A 16,496-nucleotide genomic window follows, 5' to 3' on the forward strand; every position below is an offset into this window, starting at 1 on the left:
TCAGTACACCCCATGCAGAGTTCATTTAATTAACATTGGATTTCTAGCAATGCTAGTGGTTACAGTTCTAACTTCTCCCACAACTGATAATCAGCGCTGGTGGAGTTTTGGTTGCAGTCAGGTGGAGTTCTTGGCAGCTGGTACAAGCTGCCCCAGGCCAGTTCAAGGAATGTTTTGGGGCCATTGGTCCTGGAACTTGAGCATTGAGCCACCTTTCTGGCAATTCTGTGAGCTTCCCAGTGTACTTTTGATCAACTCTTTGGCCTTGTGGAACTAAAAATTGCTTCTGTTGCTTTCAAATAATAATTATGAATAATACAGTCTTTACACTAAATATAATCAGAGGAGAGCAAAATTGCTATGATGGAAAGGTAATGTTTCGGGAGAAAGAATGCTCAATTGGGAGTAGCATCAGGTCTCTCACTAGTTGTATGACTAGAAAAAATTACATTTAATTTCTCAGAAGTTTTTTTTTCACTAATATGTGAATAAATGTAGTGTTAAGATTCCATCTATCTAAAATGTTTTTCCCCCTCTCCTCATGAAAAGATGCAGTGAGATTGAGAAAGAACATAAAACCATTTAAGATCCAGAGCTCCATAACAGCGATGGTTAATTTTAGCTTCTCCACTCTCTGGCAATGTGACTTGGTGACAGCCACCTAAACTCAGTTTCCTCATCTGATATTGCATTAATTATCGTACCTGAATGATGAGACTGTTCTGAGGAATAAATGAGTTAATATGTTGAAAGGGTTTTGACAATGGTGGACACTTTATTTGAAAGCTTTATTATATGATTATGTGTTAGGTATGATTATTGCTGTCGTTACTGTGTTTTTGGCAATATTTGTAACACTTTATTAAAATACAGATTCCAGAGCCTCGATCTAAACCAACTAATTCAGAATCCTCAAGGGTGATGCTTAACCATGTGTATTAGAATAATTACATTACAGTGAATGATTTTTGAGCACAACTAAGATTGAAAACCACTAAACCATAAATATTTGGAGTCGTTATTAATGCTACCAAATGGTAAATGCTTTGTATTTTCATGCCTCAGTAAAATCACACGAAAAAATTTTACGTTGAATAGGCAAAAAATTATGGTAAAGATATAGAAACAGCATGATATAATGGAAAGTGCCCTCGAGAAAGATCAAGAGACATGTCTTAGATTCTGGTTTTCAGAACAATTCATTCATTGACTTTGGTCCACTCACACAATCTCTTTGACCTTCAGTTTCCTAAGCCAAAACCAAGGTGGGTTGATTAGATGAACCAGCATGGTTTCACATTGAAAGCTATTGACTGGACAATTTTGGAGGAAATATACATGTATGTGTGTGTATATGTATGCACACTTATGCGTAAATATTGTATATAGGGTAGATAGGATTCAGGAATCAGAAAGACATTACTAAGCCATTTATTAGTATTTGACCTTACGTAAGCATCTTAATCAACCCAGTCTTTCCTTTATAAAATAGCACTATGTGAGATTTATATACAATATATAAATATTTATACAATATATAAATATACATATAAATATTTATGATATAGTTATAATAAAAATAATTAGGAACTAAATAAAAATTACTGTCGTTTGAATTCTACCTTTGCATAATTGTCTATATTAAACTGGACCCTATGCTATATTTAATCATGTTAGGTGGATATTTGGATTCAAATCCAAAAATCCTACATGACAATACTAAAACCTCAGAAATCTTATGATAGGAATTATTAGAGTGCATTTTAAAATATACTTAAAATCTCTTTTTTTCCACATAAAAGTTCTTAGTTTATTAATCCACTCATGAAAAATCTGCACAATCACCAGAGACAAAGTCAATGCAGAATCTTTACTCCGTTTTTTTGCTGGCACCAACAATGGCTTGGGCAGTCCCCCTGACTTTCTTCATTCTGTTCTTGTATTCCTTTTGCTGTTTTTTTGAGGTCATTTTCTTCTCATACAGACCATGTCATCTCATACAGACCTATGTTTGGGTTCATTTTTTCTTTTCATAATTCAAGGAATCGTAAATCATAGCAAAGCCCATTGTTTTGCCACCGCCAAAATAGGTTTTGAATCCATATACAAAGATGACATTCAGTGTGGTCTTGTACATTTTGGCTATTTCTTCCTGAATTTCTGTCTTAGGTACTGTTGCCTTTCTAAGGTGAAGAGCATCAAGGACCATTTGTTTCTGCTGAAGTAGTCAACTGGCATGAACATCCTGGTCCGGGCGGTTACTCTGTTGTTCATGATCGCAGCCGAGCTTCAAGCAGCCAGGGAGGAAAGAAGAGCTACTATTCGCAGACCAATCATATATTTAAAGTCTTGACATAATGAAAGCTTTAACCAAAAATACATTGTACTTGATGATTTGCACATTTGCCCTTTCTGTTCTACACTGAATGTTACTTCATTCAGAGCTTTCATACTGTACCCGGGATCTTAGTTTATTTTATGCCACTTTGGAAGTGATTATTTTTTATAGAATTGGATGATGTGATGGCTAACCACAAGAAAACACTAAAAGGTCAAAGGCAGTAAAGTATGTTTTTTTCCAAACAGAAGTAAAAATGACTTTACGCTTCTGCAATGTTTCACTTTCATGCTTTTTATATTGGCTCCGTCAGGAAATACATCTCATTCACATTGATCATTATAGCACATGCCATCAGGATAGACGTAGCTGACTGTTCAAAAATAAATCAGCTAGACACCAATGACCATCAAGAAGTAATACTCTTTGAGTTCCCTACAGTCTGTAACCCATACATTTATGTCAACTTGCAGGAAAATATATTGGCAATAAGTCAACATTAATCCAACAGTATTTGAGAAAAGAACAGAAGTATGGATATGATATAAGAATTTCAGATGTTGATTTTTAAACTAGATCATTCTACTACCTAATAATTATAACTGTTTAAATATTGTCCTTCCTCTCAGTATGCAATTCTAATCTTTCCTCTTTATTTATGAATATCTTTTACCTATGATATTTACTTTTAATGTTTTACAGAATATAATACTGAGCATTGTTATCAAAAGATATTTAATTGGGTTAGCCTGAGTCCTTAAATTTTTTCAACTAGCTATTCTTGACTCTTGAGATTTTCTTATCATCTAAAAAATATTCTGAGCCCTGTTGTTCATTTGTTATTTAGGAATCAGATGATACTTGTTAAAATTATCTTTTCTCTCTCTCTCTCTTGACATCTATTCTTGATATTATCTGCCTCTTGTAATTGTTAAGACACATTTCTAATACATCAAAAAAGTCTGCAATACTCAGGGATTATTTGTTTTTTTTTTTTTTCACATGGTTTCAAATAACATGTGCAATCATTATTTGACAAAAGAACAAGTATTTGTCCATTATAGCCTCACAGAATGAATTAGAAAAAAATGAGTCATCTCACGCCAGTCAGAGTGGCCAAAATGAACAAATCAGGAGCTATAGATGCTGGAGAGGATGTGGAGAAACGGGAACCCTCTTGCACTGTTGGTGGGAATGCAAACTGGTGCAGCCGCTCTGGAAAACAGTGTGGAGGTTCCTCAAAAAATTAAAAATAGACCTACCCTATGACCCAGCAGTAGCACTGCTAGGAATTTACCCAAGGGATACAGGAGTACTGATGCATAGGGGCACTTGTACCCAATGTTTATAGCAGCACTCTCAACAATAGCTAAATTATGGAAAGAGCCTAAATGTCTATCAACTGATAATTGGATAAAGAAATTGTGGTTTATATACACAATGGAATATTATGTGGCAGTGAGAAAGAATGAAATATGGCCCTTTGTAGAAACTTGGATGGAACTGGAGAGTGTGATGCTAAGTGAAATAAGTCATACAGAGAAAGACAGATACTGTATGTTTTCACTCTTATGTGGATCCTGAGAAACTTAACAGGAATCCATGGGGGAGGGGAAGGAAAAAAAAACAAAGAGGTTAGAGTGGGAAAGAGCCAAAACATAAGAGACTCTTAAAAACTGACAACAAACTGAGGGTTGATGGGGGGTGGGAGGGAGGGGAGGGTAGGTGAGGGGTATTGAGGTCATCTTTTGGGATGAGCACTGGGTGTTATATGGAAACCAATTGGATAATAAATTTCATATATTAAAAAAAATAAAAAATAAAAAAGACTGGAGTCATTAAAAAGGATAAATTCCCACACAAATAAATTTCTATTGTTTTTATGTGTCTTTTTAGCTTATGATATTCAGGGATGTATGATTCGACATAAAATTTGCATGATGTTCCCAATGTAACACATCTCTGTTTTGCCAGATCTGTTGAAAAGCAGGGGGAAAAAAGTTAATTTTCTTTTCAAGTTTGAAAAATGTGTCTTAAAGAATCTAAATAATGGAAAAGGCAGAAGTATTAAAATATTACCATTTCTTCCCGCCCCCCCCCCCACACACATCCATGATATTAGTTTTCAATTGGAAAAGGAAGAAATGGTTAGGATAAAGAATTAAAAGGCAACAAGTAGATTAGAAATAATTTTACCTGGCCCTTGGAGAATGCAAATAAATCTATGTCTTCAAATGATTACTATTTAGAATACTGAGAGGATTTCTATTTTTAGAATGTCCATTCTCCACCTATATCCCCTATATCCCTTGTCCTGATTCATACTATTCCTTCAAGAGTCAGCCTACATGTTTTGTCTTCTCCTTTGTGCATTTCTCTGTACTCCATACTTGTGTCATCTACAGCACTTGAAACACTGTATCTCTATATTGGCAATGTTGGATATTTAAAAAAATCTTTCACCTAAATTGTAAGTTATATGAGAATAAGATTTTATTAATGTCAGTATCATTGTTAATAGCACATTGGTAAGCTCCTGATAAGATGATTTAATGATAAAATTAATGTATAAATCTTTAAGCAATCATAAAATATTAGAGAAGCGCTACAATATTTTTATCAATTACTTGCAATTTAATGTCCTGATAGTCCTCTATGGGACTGGTGGAACGTAAACACAAAGAAGAGAGGTCAACTGCTGTCCTCCATTCTTAGTGTAAAATCCAGGCATTCACATCCTTGTTATTCTGACAAGGGCACCTTAACTTTTTTTTATGTATATATTAATGTTCTGCATACCATTTTAAGAAGTGATTTTGCTACTAGAAAAATAAGATGTAAGATTCTAATTTTAGATGATCAAATGACTCTATTTTGAAAAGCAAAAAATGTATGTTCTAGAACTGCACTGTCCAATATGGTAAACAATAGCCACATGTCTTTACATAAATTTACAATTAAATGATAGTTTAAATTCAGTTCTTCAGTTAAACTAGCTTGATTTCAAGTGCACAATTGCCACAAGGCCTACCAGGTATCATAGTAAACACCATACAGCCTATAATATTTCCATCATCAGAAAAAGTTCTGTTGGACAGCTTTTTCCTAAAACTACTTCTGTTGAGTATAATATCAATTATTGTAAAATCCTAAAAGAATCTAAGAAACAAAATTGGGATAAACTTTTAAGAAGGTGCAAGAGATGTTTGCTTGACTTCTTTAAGAGTCCTGCTTCATACTAATTTTCTAATGTTTTCTAAGTCATAAGATAGAAGACTAGCAGACCAGTTAAAAGTGGGAGGCCTAGAGCGAGAGTTTCCAGGTTAGTAAAGCACTATGTAACCCAACCTACTTAACAATTCTAAGCATTAGTGTGTGCTCCAAAATGTGAGTAATAGCACTTAGTTCATAGGGATGTTCTGAGGATGAAATGAGACAAAGCATGCATGGATTTAGCAAGGTCCCTGATACATTTTAGTAATCAAACTTATAGCATTACCCAATTACTGTTAGTCTAGGCATGAAATTTGATGCCTTGCAGCACAACAAATTGGGGTACTTGAAGATAACTAAGGCAGCACTGTGGATGGCAATATAAACATTTATTTAATTATTTAATGCAAACTGAGGGCAACCAGAATCTACCAAATGATTTATAGTCCCCAGATGTTCAGGGCCTAATTCTCTCATTACAGGTCCTTGCATTATCCAGTCATCATTTAGAAAACAGACTCAGTCAAAACAGTATGATATTGATACAAAAATAGACACATAAGTCAATGGAACAGAATAGATGACCCAGAAATAAACCCACACTGTGTGGCCAATTAATGTATGACAAAGGAGGCAAGAATATACAATGGGGACAAGACAGTTTCCTCAATAAAATGGTGCTGGGAAAAGGACAGCTATATGCGTACATCAACACAAAAAATAGACTAAAACTGGATTAAAGACCTAAATATAAGACCTGAAACCATAAAACTCCAAGAAGAAAACATATGTGGTAGTCTCTTTGAAATCAGGCTTAGCAACATTTTCCTATATAAGTCTCCTTTGGCAAAGGAAACAAAAGCAAAATTAAACTATTTGGACTATACCAAAATAAAAAGCTTTTACACAGTGAAGGCAGCCATCAATTAAACCAAAAAGACAATCTACTGAATGGCAGAAGATATTTGCAAAGGATATATCTGATAAGGGATTAATATATGAAATATATAAAGAATTTTATATAATTCAACACCAAAACCCCCAAATAATCCAATTGAAAGATAGGCAGAAGACATACATAGATATTTTTTCCAAAGAAGAAATACAGATGGCCAGCAGATACATCAAAATATGCTCAATATCATTTATATTCATGGAATTATCTACTGAGAAAGAGACAGAAATAGACAGAGAGATAGAGAGCAGGGGAGCGGCAGAGAGAGAGAGAGGGAGAGAAAGAATCCCAAGCAGGTGCCTTGCTGTCAGTGGCAGAGCCCAAAGCAAGGCTTGATCTCACTAATAGAACCCTAGGATCATGACCTGAGCCAAAATCAAGAGTCAGATGCTCAGATGCATAAGGAACTGAGCCACCCAGGTGCCCCATTGATGTGTTAATGATTTTAAGTGCCCCTTTTCTACCTCCGATCTGTGGGTTTCTTATACAGCAACTTTCCAAACAGACCAGCACCTGCTGTTTCGATACTGAGATACTACTTACAGGATGGCAATATGGTGATATGGGACCAAACTCCCGGCACAATTGCCAGAATATGAATCCTGCTCCACCAAAAGGACCAATGCTTTCTCCCTCAACAATAGGATCTTTTGTCCTTCTGTGACCTGCTACACTTAAATAACTATATTTCCACTGTGTTTTGCTATTATGCAAAATCAAATATGTTTCTCTGTCACTGGCTGGGTTATTTCCATAGACCTGTAGAGGTTATGGCAACAAAATAATATCTCCTGGTTTCAGTATTTCCTAAAGTGGCGTACAAATTTCATTCTTAATTGAATAATTATCAACTTTTGGAACAACTGCTCTTATTTTCACTAGTAGATTCCAACTGTGAAAATCAAATAGATGCCATATTTTCCCTTGTTTCTGTCAGTGACTTCCCTAGCTTATATTTATGAGGATTTCCAATGAGATATATTCTCAAGTCATTTAATTTCCCGAACATATACCTTTGAAAGGACGAAGAACAAATAAAACTATGGAATATCTTTAAAGAGTCCTAAACTAGCTTCATTTCCATCTTCCAAGTATGTATAAAGTAACAACTATAGACACAATATCTAGGATTTTAATTCCTCCATGGCCTTTTCTTTTTATTTATTTATTTATTTATTTATTTATTTTTAATTTTTTTAAATATATGAAATTTATTGTCAAATTGGTTTCCATACAACACCCAGTGTTCATCCCAACAGGTGCCCTCCTCAATACCCATCACCCACTTGCCCCTCCCTCCCACCCCCCATCAGCCCTCAGTTTGTTCTCAGTTTTTAAGAGTCTCTTATGCTTTGGCTGTCTCCCAATCTAACCTCTTTTTTTTTCCTTCCCCTCCTCCATGGGTTCCTGTTAATGTTCTCAGGATCCCACATAAGAGTGAACACCTACCTCCATGGCCTTTTCAAAGCCTTCTAAGGTATCTTTGTGTAAAATCCAGAAAAATACATGCTGAATTTAGTGAAGGGTTTGCAGTTCGTTAAGCAAACATGCTAGGGGAGTGACAATTAAGCAATTCAGTAAGTTTTCAATGTAATAGGAGATTGTGTTTATAAGGCTCTTCCCCAGACTTCCAGAAGTATATAGCACATAAATAGATTTGATATCAGCAAGGTGCAAGGTATATTCTGATGCCTGATATCATGGGTCTCTAACCTTTATTGAGTGTTTTTGAATGAACACATCAAAAGCTTTCTTATTAAATGTACAAGTGCAAACAATACATAGTACAGGATGAAATTGTGGCTTAAAAAACATTAAAGCCTAAGTACTATCTATAGAAATAAAAGTTAAGACATGTGTTCATGTTCATAAAATTAACTACACAAGTATAGTAAAAGAAGGTTCCTGGTTCTGTGGTTGTTTGTGTGAAAATATACACGAGAAGTTTCAGTTACTATAAAAACATGGTTTAAAATAGCAAAGGAATTTAACTCATTAATAGTAGTATATTAGTGAAAACAAGAAACATGCTATTGTATTCTGTATTGACAAATGCACTGGGTCCAGTTGTTGAGTTCTTATTTTGGAAACAGCATTGAAAATATATGACCATACTCTAAGGGTAAAGTACAGAAGGAGTAGAACATGCAAGCAATACCATCAAAAGAAGGCTTAATTAAAGAAGAAAGTTGAGTCCAGAGAAAAGAAGCCCTACCATAGTCACAATACCTCTTTTATACACTTGAATGATTGCCTTGGTTGTATCTGTTTGTTTGTTTCTCCCACATTTTATAGGGAAAAGTTAGATAAAATGTAAGAAATTTACAAGGAAATATATATGGCTAATTAAAATGATATGCTTCCTTACATTTAGAATTGGCCAACACCGTGAATAATATCTCAATTCCTCATTCATGAAGATGTCCAAGTTAAACAGGGATGTTGGAGAAAAGAATCTTTATTGGAAACAATGTGTCACTAGATGCTAAATGAGGGTGCAGAACAACCCAGAGAAGAAAACTATAATACCTCAAAACCATGTGCATCATGTCTAATAATTAAGCAGCTGATCTAAACCCTTAAACTATAATTAAATTATTAGATAAGATAACAATGACAGCTATGATATGGGCTGTCAGAAAGTATAAAATACTGTGGGATAAGGTACGATTACTAACGCTTGCCAAATGTTAATCCAGAGTACTGGGTGCTAAGCATTTAATACATACATTAGAATTCACCTGACAAAATTTTTGTTTGTTGGTTTAAGTAGACTCTATGCCCAATATGGAGCTTAAACTCACAACCCTGAGATCAAGAGTTGCACGTTTTACTGACTGAGCAAGCCAGGTGACCCTCACATGACAAATTTAAATAGTCAAGGAAAAAACTCTCAAACCTATTGTGCTGTTTACCTGAAGAAGATATACTCTATAAACCATCAGGAAGATTAACAATTAAAATAATCTCTAAAAGTTTCTATGGACTATATTGCAGGTAAAGAAAGGTTATAAAGTCTAAAATCCAAAAAAATTCCCTTCCCTGATGCTTTAAGTACTGAACGATTTTAACGTAAGGTTTTTCGATGCCTTCCACATTGCAATCTTATTCAGCTCTCCTGTGCTAGAAGTCACCCATCTCTAAGTCATCTGTTGTCTCTGATGCGATCAAGTGGTCTATGACAAGAGCATTGCACTTATGTGTCTTATAGCTACCAACCCTGTTCCTACTGGCTTGCTACTAACTAGCAAGTGCCTTTAACTAGCTGTGCTTCTTTGGCATAGAACTTACTCGCCTGTGTTCAGTTTCCTATCTGTAAAATTATAGGGTTAGGTTGACTGGCTTTTAAGTATAGTATATTTATCCTCTGAAATTATTTGATTCTCTGCCAGCAAAATCCAAACAGAACCAACTTTCTCGGGGGAATTTTGATGACAGATGGCCTCTACCTTTTATCTACTCTGCAACACCAGAGAGGCTTATGCTAGTCTCTCTTCATCCTGTTATGTATAGGAATCATAGCTTTTCATAGGTACTTACCAGAAAGCCTTTAGTCAGGGATTCTTCTGTTTTGCTTTCCAAGAATTCAAGGAATCTGAAATCCACAGACAAAAATGGCCCTTTCAACTCAGTTTTGCTTTTTAGCTTTTGCCGGAACCAAATAAGTAAAACTCAAAGGCTAGTGCAGCAGACTGGGTCTTGCCCTGGTTTGATGGCAGTTTTGCCTTATCAGAAAGCACCCAGAATGAGTTTCCTGCATGATCGCCTTGCGTTTTCAATTCTCCACCTGCTTCTTAGGACATGTGTAAAATATATTTTGCGTCTGCTGTCTCCAGTTTTAGCATTTTCCCATTTCCCATTCTTAAGCTCATAGAATTTTAAAGTAGCCAATCCTTTTCCTTAATGAATATTTTTAAATAATTTGAATATTCAAAATAGAGCAAAATAGTTGAAAGAAAAGTTTTTTACATAAAAACAAGAACATGTTTTACAGACTTCACACTTGTTCCTTTTTTTTGCTTGCTGTAGTCTAAAATGACTTTTGGGTACAGGCATAAACCTAGCTACCAGCTGCCTGGATTTCTTTCCCTAAATTGCCTAATTAAAATTATTGTTTGATGTCATAAGGCTAACTTCTGATAATTAGTATTCTGCAGCAATAATTTTTGAAATACTTTCTGAAGAGATTAGAAATTAGGGTAACATTGAAAAAGTCTAATATGTCCCAAGAAGTAACTTATACATCACATTAGTCTAAGTCCAGTCAAAAGGCAGAAATCACACAGTAAAGTCAACAAAGTAAGTTTAATTAAACAATACTAGGTAAACAGAAAAAAAATTGATAACATAACAGACCTGAGACTTTTAGCCTTAGGAAGGCCTGAGTGTAAGGTTGGCCTTTGGCATCTGGGAACTTGGATTTTGCGTTTTTACCATTGCATGGTAACAATAGTGCACTGTACTTAAACTGTTGATACAAACAATATGTTTTAGATTGAACACCTGCTGGAAATCTGGAGTTTTGGCACATACTCGGCAGACAGTGACTATGTGACCAGTCTCTAATGAAATCCCTGGCCACTGAGTTTTTAATGAGCACCCATGTAGACAGTACTTCATACATGTGGTCACTATTTGATGTTAAAGGAATTAAACAAGTCAGTGTGACTCAACCCGATAAATACTCTTGTAACCTTGTGCCTGGTTCCATGCAACTTTTCCCTTGGCTAGTTTTTCGGTGTATCTTTTTCCTGTAATAGATCATAACCATGAATACAACTATATGCTAATTCCTGTGAATCCTTCCAGTTAATCATGGAAATGGGAATGGTCTTGGGAACCCTGACACAGTAGGTTACTATAAAAATATAAAGAGAATTCTGAAGGATATCCTAGGACACAGACAGCATGTCAGAAAAGACAAATTTGGAAGACTGGCCCTGTCCCCAAGGCAGGCGGTTCTGATCTCATTGAAAAAGATACAGTTGCAGCCCAATGGGTGCCAGAAAATTCTGCTGGACTGCCAGAGCTAGATCTAGTCCAGTCACTGGACAAGCAAGAAACAGTATCACAGAACAATACAAGGTTGGTGGGAAGATACACAGAGGAGGTCAGTGGGTCTTGTAGAAGGCTTGGAGCTTACACTCTACAGGACTCGAGCTCTGAGGCTCCATCAAAAGGAAGATGATGGGTGGGAATGCAAATGGAGTCTAGGCTATGCACGCATTTGTTCTGGATCATGCAGTGCCTATAATCAGGGGGCAATGGCTACAAGGTCATTTGGGGACTGCCTGCTCTAGGCTTGGGAGAGAATGTCCTTCATCTTCCCATGACGTGCATGACTGACATTCTATACAGTAGGAACAAGGGAAAGCTCAAGGAGCCCTTTGGGACCAGGACTTTAACCACACCGCTCTGCCTCCCCTTCTCTTTCTTGCAATGCCCCTCCAGCTCCCTCTACTGACAAAGCTTAACATGTTCATTGTGAAGATAATATGCTGAAAGAGCCCAGTTCATGATCTCAGATCAGACACTGAAAGACAAATTTGCATCAGAGAGCCAATATATTGATAACTGGTTAGCACATACAGTGAAAGCATCTAAGAGACCACTGAACAAATTTCCTTTTTAAGATTCTAAATTGCCAATTGATGTAAATCAAACCAAAGCACACATTATTTCTATTCCTAGCAAATAAATGCAAAATACATTTATGTTTTCTCTTTGGTCCAGGTTTAATATCTCAGTATATACTCTTCCTGAAGTCCTCATCATTTTACTAAACATAGTATGCCTTTGACTTGTTCATGTATTTTTAAATGGTAAATAAAACTGCAGAATAATAAATAGACAAGTAATTTAAAATTTAATTTTGTCTAGAAGTCACTAGTCTCTCCTGTTTCACTGTCTATAGTAAGCTAGTACTCAGTGAATGTACAAAAACACAACTAATTTGGTATAAAAAAAGTGCTACTTAATTTTTAATCTGTATTCTGCTTGTTTACTATTCACATTTTACTCTATTGGATTTTCCCCAATTAGATTTCAGGTTTTTCTCCCCCTTTTGTTCTCCCAGGCTACACTGAATGTTTAAATCAGAAAAGGCGCTATTGATTTTTCTTTTTTATCATGAAAATGTTTCTGGTCTTATTAGGTTGGTGAACTTATTTCTAACAGAACTTTCATTTCCAACTTAAATTACTTTGTAGTACAACTTAATGTCCCATGCAATGATGTTATACCTGTATTTGTGTCAGATCTAATTATGAAGACTTGATTTGCGTAATGTGCAAGAAATTATTTCCACTTTCTCTACCATGCAAACAGATCAATTTTCTCATTAGCCCTTTCCATCAGTTCTGATTGCTTTAAGCTTATGCTTTTTATATTACTTTGTTGTCTAGCCAAATTTGGCCCTTACCTAGTGTATGGACAGATTGACTACATTTTAGAGACTTATTCATGTTGACACTACAGCTATATAAATCAGTAACAGTGCAATATTTTTCATTATTTCCTCTATTACTAATTATCTATACTGGTCCATCATAGTCTTTCTACACTTCCTAATAGATTTTTTTTTTTTTGCCATTTTCTTTTATGTCAGAATTTAGAGAAGAACAAATAAGGAAATGAACCACAAAATAGGTGACAATAAAAGATGAAGAGGAAGTGGGAAGTATAACTCATCGTAGGAGCAAAGCTTTGGATAAAAGACTCTAAGGGGACTTCTTCAGGCTCATGCTCTGACAAAAGGAGTTATGTGGTGGTGCATAATTTTCCCACAGATCTTTTGTTCCTTGATGTGTTTGATGCACAAATAAAAATGTGGGTTGAAAGTTTGCAGAGTGGAGTTGGTGTGTTTACAAAGAGGGCTGTGAAGTGAATATGCTGATGCGTGAAGTCAAACATGCTGGAGATAATGGACACTATTAGGAAGATATGCTCAGAAAAGAGTTTTCAGAATGCCACCTGGTTCTGCGAGTGCCAGGTTTTGTTGATCGTCTGCATGTAACAACCATTCACCAAGTGCATATACAAAACATTTTCTAATAAAATGCTCTATAGGAAGGTTGATTCTGTTTCATCAATGGAAAAATTGAAGTAGTATTTACATAATAAAAAATAGGAGTACAAGTTTGGTGACTGCTTCCTTTATAATTTTGAATCTTCATGACCCTGGTACTCAAACAAGATGATAATAAAATATCTCCATCTTCTTTGTAGTTTCAATAGAAACACTTGTGTAGTTTCTATCAAACTGTCTTCTCTTAGTCTCTTTCTATGTGTATATGTAGGAATTGTATAACCCCTCTCTATATGCAAGGATAGAGTTTTATAACCTAAACCTAAAGTCATTGGGATGAGACCAAAATATTTCCTGTTTAAAGTCCCAACCTACATAATTCCTAGAATTACAGTTCTCTACTTTTTCTTCCAACAAAATCCTTTAATTACATGGCATTAGGATCATGTTAAGGTCAAAAACTCTTCATCCTGACACTGTTATATTTGAGGACCAGCATAGCCCAGTGTGTGGCAATATTTAATACATAAATATTTATTGCATGAAAAAGCAAATACGTGAAAGAATAAACAACCCTACTGTTCCCGCCTTAATGCTGATCCTATTGTTCTCAAATGTCAATGTTCTGATTTTCCAGAGCCTGTCAGGAACAAGCCTATATTTGAAATAAACTTTTTCCAGTCACCTAGTCACTGCTGTCAAGTAGCATTCTGAACCTGGATTTATTCCTATTGAGGCTCAAATGTGGCTAGGGCAAAGACAGCTTTTCTGCTCCATGGAGGCAAATTCAGGAATCAGTCTTGGACTTTTGACAGATGTATGTGAAGGAGAAGCAAGTTCCATCAGTACTCAGACAGCCAAATTGTCTTTTGGGCCAAAAAGAGTCCCTTCTTTGTCTGAAGCAGTGACCAAATCTGCAACCCTGAACCCCAAAGGTTACCCACAGCAATGAGACACTTTTTAGCTTTATCACAGTTACAGGGTTGAATTTAAAGTGACCGTATCATTTCCCATTCATACCAACATACTACCGAGAGTGGAGGTGATGGGCGTGTTGCTGACACTGGAAAACAGGTGAAAACAAGGACTATGTATGCAAACAAGGATTTATAGTCATTCTCCATGAGAATACCTTTCTCCTCATTCAAGTTTCCCAGGGAAGGCTCCTCTGTGGAAGTAACGTGTCTTCACTCTTTTTGAGATCCTTTATTTCACATGAGAGGGGCCAGGAAGTCATTGACTTTTGATGACATGGTTCTGCTTCTGTTTCAAACAGATTTCACACAGCAATCAATAGATTGGGCCATTTCCCTTTGTTTTGTTCTGTTTGTATTGATAGATTTTTGTCTGTTTCATTCGCAAAATTATCCCAGAGCCCTAGAACTGTGTACTGTAAATAGCTGTTGTTGGATGAATATGGCATGTACACTATATATTTGTATCATCATAATATTTCCATAGCTAAGTGCTATTTTTCCCTATTCTTTAAAGTGTTATTAAAAAAAATTAAAGTGTTATTTTCTCTAATTCACATGAGGAAGGGGAGTTTTCTTACGTTGGTTTTTGCGTTTTTCACTTGTAGGCCTCTCCTACAAACTGCATATTCTTTTGCAACCACCATTAATTTCTATTCACATTTATGAAGGACTGAAGATTTCCAATCTCATCTTGGTGAGACTGTGCCATTTTTTCAAGGATTCAGTGGAAAATGGCGGTGATATTGGAGCATGGCTCATTCCCTTTTTATGGCCCCATCCTTTGCTTTCCTTTCACAATACCACAACACAAAGTTGCTTGGTGTTATTAACATTACTGAAAATTTAGAGCAAACTAAAGTTAATTAGGGTGCATTTTTATGTCATATACCTCTCTTATTTGCTGCCCCTATCTACATAACTTCCTAGTGGAAAGAGTAAATAGCCACTTGTTAGGGCTCAGCTAAATTTTTAGGTAAGATTCCTCATAGTCTTCATTTCTAGCGAGATATGTATATGCATTAGAGGGTGTGAGGGGAAGGGGGGAAGGGGATGGAAAGGTAGAAAGAGTATTTCCTTCAGTTAAGAGTTAATACATAAAGTACAGCGGTGCCTGGGTGGCTCAGTCTGTTAAATGTGTGACTTCAGCTCAGGTCATGATCTCACAGTTCTTGAGTTCAAGCCTCACATCGAACTCTATCATCCATGCAGAGCCTGCTACAGATCCTCTGTCTCCCTCTCTCTGCCCCTTCCCTGCTCTGCCCCTCCCACACTCACATGCTTGTACTCTCTCTCTTTCTTTCAAAAATAAACATTTTTTTAAAAAAGAGTTAAAACATACAGTGTAAAATCATCTAATCTTATACACACACATACACACACACATAAAACAAATTTTGCATGATTCTCTTTCTGGTTGGAAGGTATGTTAAATACCAACAAACTAAAATGATGAAGTAAACAGTTTTCTTATTGTTGCTAGACAAATTTTTTTTTGGCATTACTATTGAGGTGCATAATAATTAGAACTCCAGCTAAATCACTATACTAATACTGAATCCCTGTTGTACATACGCACACATTAAACATTTACCACTGTAACTAATTTCATCTATCAACCAAGAAGTGGCTACTCTGAGGCTAGAAAACACTTTTAGAAGATATAAAGCTTCTGGGTGACTACACTGTGAATGTTCTAAAAAATGAGAAATATAATTACTAATTCTGTCATTTGGGCTTAAATGTTTTTGTTATGATAATAATTCTGAAGAATATATTTGGAAGGTGACCCATGTGGCCATCAATGTCTAGCCAAGGGTTTTCTAAAATTTGGGTAAAATATGTCATGTTAGCTCAATTTTACTGATAACAATATACCTGTCTCCTGTTCATAGATCCCAGAAAAGCCAACACTTATAGCTAAAAGAATGTAGAGTCGGTGCTTAGCAGCAAATTTGGATGACCTTTTTTTTTCATGAAAAATTTCCC

At 35.8% G+C, this 16,496-nt stretch overlaps 1 pseudogene; it reads right to left on the bottom strand.

Moving 5' to 3' along the window:
* Positions 1-1,839: 1,839 nt before the first annotated feature.
* Positions 1,840-2,739, bottom strand: LOC121029163 (40S ribosomal protein S24-like; annotated as a pseudogene).
* Positions 2,740-16,496: the final 13,757 nt, after the last annotated feature.

The sequence above is a fragment of the Herpailurus yagouaroundi genome, unplaced genomic scaffold (genome assembly GCF_014898765.1).
Source record: "Herpailurus yagouaroundi ecotype Mexico unplaced genomic scaffold, PumYag 139, whole genome shotgun sequence".
Taxonomy (NCBI): Eukaryota; Metazoa; Chordata; class Mammalia; order Carnivora; family Felidae; genus Herpailurus; species Herpailurus yagouaroundi.